Below are 5066 nucleotides of genomic sequence, written 5' to 3'. Positions count from 1 at the left end.
TGGTTTTTGTGCTTCAACAGATAATGGAGACTGCTCAGAAGGCCTTCCGGCACCTTGACACGTTGCCTAATTTGGCCAGCAGAGGGAGACCGGTGAGTCCTCAAGCACCACATGGAGCCACACCCAGATTATGGTTGCTTATTATCCAAGTGTCTCTCCTCTCAATGTTCAAGAAACCCCACATGAGATCGTCTTCTCAAGAAGGGCAATTTTTTTTTTTACTAAAGTAAAATTCACATAGATGAAAAATTACCATTTTAAAGTGAACAATTTAGTGGCATTTACCACTTTCATGTTATGCAACTGTCCATCTAGTTCCAGTCTAATAAATGCTTACATTTTATATAACGACGACTGACAAAATCGCATCCCTGTTCTACCCTCCTTATTTCGTCACATTCCCAGTTTCGTCTCCACCTGCATTATGTTGAGAATGGTCCCCACACATTCCCCAGCCAGCCCTCTTCACTATAAGATTCTCACAGAAACTGACTCAGTGTTAAAATGACATGTTCGAAAACCAAAAAATCTCAATTCTTTACTTCTTCCTCTAGGAACTGCACAGTCGCAATCGACAGACAGTATGGGTGACTGTTTTTAAAATTCTATACCTTATTACGTTGTCATTTCCCAGCAGTTAATAAATTATTTTAATTTAAATATAGTTACAAAGCGGAAATGAATAATGAACTGCACAATACCCCTTCAGTCTTTGATGGGAAATTTGAAGTTATTTCTAGGTTAGCATGAAAACCAAGATTTTAAGGCACCATGTCAACTGGTGAGATAACAACTAGGAGAAAAACAGAACCAAAGGGATAATATAACAAAAGCAGAAAGTTTACAACCTAGATTTACTTTTTTAAAAAAATAAAGAATTTAATCTAATTCATGGGGTCTTGGCCCAGGAAAGGGTAAAAAATGCCAAACTGGAGAGGCAGGGGGAGGGGAGTAGCTGTTGGTGACTAGGAGAGCGGGAGGGAGGGAAACGAGCGGGAATGAGGCCGGTTCCGCCCTAACAAAGAGGCAGAAACTGTGTCTCAACAGCCACCAGATCCAGTTCAGGGCGGTTTGAGCCAGTTTCTGAGCTGGATTGAGAACAACAGCCTCGGCAGAGACTTCACTAGGGTGAAACATAAAATGCAAAATGGACTTAGTCGAAAGAACCGGATTTGGCCTGGACTCGCTGGAGCCTAAAGCTGTTTCCTGGAGTAGCAAAGTCAGATAAAATATGAGGCCTGGACCCGGAACAGTGACCTGTTAACGGAAGGAAAAATTACAGAGCACGGTCCCTGTGCCATAATCCAGTCCGCATTTTCCCCCTCACTGCTCTTCATTGTGGCTGGTAAGGGAAAAAGGGCCTCAGGGTATCAGTTTTCAGAGAAAGCTGGCTGCGGTGTTGGGGGAGGGGAGGATAATGTGTCCTGGGTAGTTTAATGTGTGTGCCTGGTAGGTGTGTGGGGGAATGTATCAGAGGGTCTGAAAGAGAGGGAAGAACACTTCACACCCTGTTCACACCACCTTTCCACACTTTTGCTGCATTGTTGCACCACAGCAAAATATGCTGCACTTACTGTGTGGTGGGAGCGCCCTACATACAATTAACACTTGTATAGCCAATGGTAAGACCTCTTCCGCCCTGTGCACTAAATGACAATACATGTGCTGTAAACATGTTCATTTCCTCTGGGTCCAAAAATATATAGATTGTACATACCTTCTCATTTAAGAGAGGCAAGCAGCTACGTAATTTGGGAATAATTCTGTCCTCGCATCCCCTCCCCCAGGTGCCAGAACCTCCAGATGTCAGATTTAGTCCCACCCTGAATGGCTTCTCTAATTGAATGGTCCTAGTCTTAGCTGTGGTCCGCAGCTGTCTAGGGTGTCCACATCCTGCGGCCAAGTTCAGCTCAGCCTACCGACTAGTTACAACCCTTTTCTCTTTTGCACCCCAGAAAAAAACTGCAAAGGCTAGGTCTGCTGGGAGTAGGGGTGGGGTGAATTCCCTCTTAGTGTCCAAATGTGTTTAGAATCTTCCAGTCAGTCACCAGGTAAGTGCCTCCTGATTCCAGCTTTCTCAGATTTGGAAGCTAGCCCTGGTGCAGGGAGTGGGAAAGGGGGGCGGTGGAGCTTATAGATCTTACAAACAGTTCCTGTTACCAGCCCAGATTGTGTAGGTTTAAGAATACCCTGAGAGATTGGTAGAGGGGGAAGGGAGGCAGTCAAGCTGAAAGATGTCAAAAAACTCTATTTTACTCCTTAACCATAGATACATTGATGGACAATTGGAACCAACCCACTTTGCATTATTGCATTCGACATTCTAACATATAGGAAACTTGTTACTACTGGTGTGTTCTAATTAGGAAGCACTTCTACATTCATTTCATTAACTATTAGACCTGGGCTGCTATGGATTCTGCTACAAGATTTTTTTGTTGTGGTTGTTTTTTGTTTTACTTAGGGAGGACGTGTCTCCCCACATGAAGATGCAGTAAGCTACCGAGGAGATAATAACAACAGTCATAATATTGACAGCGCCTAAGCCAGACATTATATGAAATATTCACATCATAAATGATCTTAATTTAGTACTCCTCCTAAATCTGAGTTATTACTGGCCCCATTTTAGAGATGAGGAAAATGAAGCTTAGAAAAACAAGGTATTTTATTTACATTACACATCTGTAATGTGGCAGGCAAAGTTCATGGCTCCAGAATCTCTGCTTTTAACTTGTTACTATGCCACCACCATCTCAGTGGCAAATGATTTACATACTCCTTTTCAGACCCTACTGTGTGTCAGCCTACTTTGGACTAAGGGGCATAACGTCATAGAAACAGGGGAGGAATTGATTCAGTGATGAAAAGATGATTCCTGCCTTCAACAAGCTTTCAATCTAATAGCTTTTTTTTCCAAGGACAAGCACTGTCTGACAAAGCCCCCCCCCCCCCCCCCCCCCACACACACACACCCTGCCTCTGGGTTTTTGAGGCCATCTGGAAAACACAGTTTGGGATTCTCTTGCTGTGTGGGGAGGAACATATGAAATAGGGACTGATCTGGTACTAGCAGGCAGCACAGGCAGGCGAGTAAAAAGGGGCAGGGCGAGGCCTCTGGGGACACGTAGCCATGGCAACCTAGCCTGCTTTCCAGAACAATGTCTCTAACCAAGAAAACACTAGAGAGAGCTTTCCCTTTATAATCCCCAAGGCCTGTCGGCCAGAGATTGCACAAAGGGGATTCTTTCTCTATAGAGAAATGACACTTACAAGGCCCAGAAACAAAGGGAAACAATTGTTGTATAGGATCTGCCTTTGTATTTGACTGGAGGAAAATCAACAAAGCAACTTAGTTCCTTTTCCACTCTTCACAGGAAATGAACACTGCTTTGTTCTGAGAGCTTCCTTTTTTTTTCTTTTTATATAATATTTGTTGTAATTTTTCTTTCATCCCATTTTACAGATGAGAAAGATTAATAAGCATGACTGGATCTGATGACTGTAAAACTATGATTTTTCAAAGCCCAGTGTCCCTTTTAGATTTTGTGCTTTTAGGTGGCCCTGCCTCTGCCGATTTTGTGATAATCCTACCAGATGATGTGAAGAACGTGTGTGTCCACGTGCTCAGGCGCAAGGAGCCACTGGCACTGCTGCTCGGGTCCACCAGTGCTCGGCTTGATGCCACTCGCCCCTCCCCCGCACCCCGCTGCAGCCAGGAGGAGGAGGAGGAAGAGGAATGCGGAAGGCATTCCAGCTCCGCCCCTGCAAGCCACCACTCCTGCCTCGGGTTTAGGAAACTCCTAAGTGGGCTGAAAGAAGACAGCCAGCTGGTGACTGTACTTCTCCAGATTTCCAAATGATGTGGTCTACAGCCGCACTACACCCTGCGCATTGATGGATGTTGGTAGCTGGGCTGAGCCGGGTTGTGACCTGGTTAAAGATGAGCACCGGGTCTGTCGCAACTCGCAAGGCCAGGAACAATAGCATAATAATAAACGATTTTCCGTAAACGCCTACCTATATAAATAATGTAATTTTTTAAACAGTTATATGGACCAGAAGGAGTGAAATATCTCCTGATAGTAAAAGTCTTGCTCTACGGGTGCAGTGGCGCACGCTTTTAATTCCAGCCACTCAGGCTGAGGCTGAGCCACGGCAAATTCAAGGCCAGACAAGACAACTTAGACCCTATCTTAAAATTTTCAAAGGGGCTGGAGATGTAGTGCAGTGGTAGAATACTTAACGAGCACGTGGGAGGCCCTGAGTTCAAACCTAGGGCCTCAAATTTCTGCTGCTGGAGCACCCAGTCCATCATAAAATTGGCAAGATCGAAATAATGACCGAGTCCTCATTCTTCAGTCCTTTTGTGCAGTAATGAATAAGGGAGGTAAATAGGTCACATGCTCCTATATGTGGATATAAAGAAATGCCTGAGGAGATTTAAACTACACTTTCCACTTCAATCCTAGAGATTTTGTTGCCACTTAGTGATAGTGTCTGGCCCAACAAAGATGAGAACCACTTCCAGAGAGCCCTTACTAGGAGTCGTTTGGGGGCTGAGGGTGTAACTCGATGGTAGCGTGCTTGCCTAGTATTCACAAAGCCCTGGATTCTCTCTCCAGTATCTCTCATATCTCTTCATTCAATATTCATTTAAATGCTTCCTAACAATTAGGCACCATGGTACTATTTACTGTGCTAGCCCTGTGAATCTAAAAAATTACAAACAGCATGGAACTTCTTTTCAAAGAGCTTACAGACTCAGCCGAAAATCAGCGACTGAAAGTGTGATGTGACATATGCTTTATAAAGATAGAGGCAAAACTGAGCATGGTGGTGCATGCCTGTTATCTCAACAACCCGGGAGGCTGAGGCAGGATAATCGCAAATTCCGGGTCAGCTTCAGCAATTTAGGGAGACCCTAAGCAACCTTGTAAGACCCTGTCTCAAAATCAAAAGAAAAATGGCTAGGGATGTGGCTCAATGGTTAAGTGCTCCTGGTTCAATTCCTTGTACCAAAATGAAAAGAAAGGAAAGACAGGGGCAAGACGATGTGCTAGAAG

General features: G+C 44.4%; 1 long non-coding RNA gene across 1 annotated transcript; it reads left to right on the top strand.

Annotated features, from left to right (window-relative positions):
* Positions 1 to 1014: 1014 nt before the first annotated feature.
* On the top strand, positions 1015 to 4017 carry LOC114108327 (uncharacterized). The gene is made up of 2 exons (XR_003585460.2): positions 1015 to 1345; positions 3544 to 4017. It is a non-coding gene; the product is annotated as an uncharacterized lncRNA (long non-coding RNA).
* Positions 4018 to 5066: the final 1049 nt, after the last annotated feature.

The sequence above is a fragment of the Marmota flaviventris genome, chromosome 3, assembly GCF_047511675.1.
Source record: "Marmota flaviventris isolate mMarFla1 chromosome 3, mMarFla1.hap1, whole genome shotgun sequence".
Lineage (NCBI taxonomy): Eukaryota > Metazoa > Chordata > Mammalia > Rodentia > Sciuridae > Marmota > Marmota flaviventris.
This window is presented reverse-complemented; position numbering and strand designations above follow the sequence as displayed.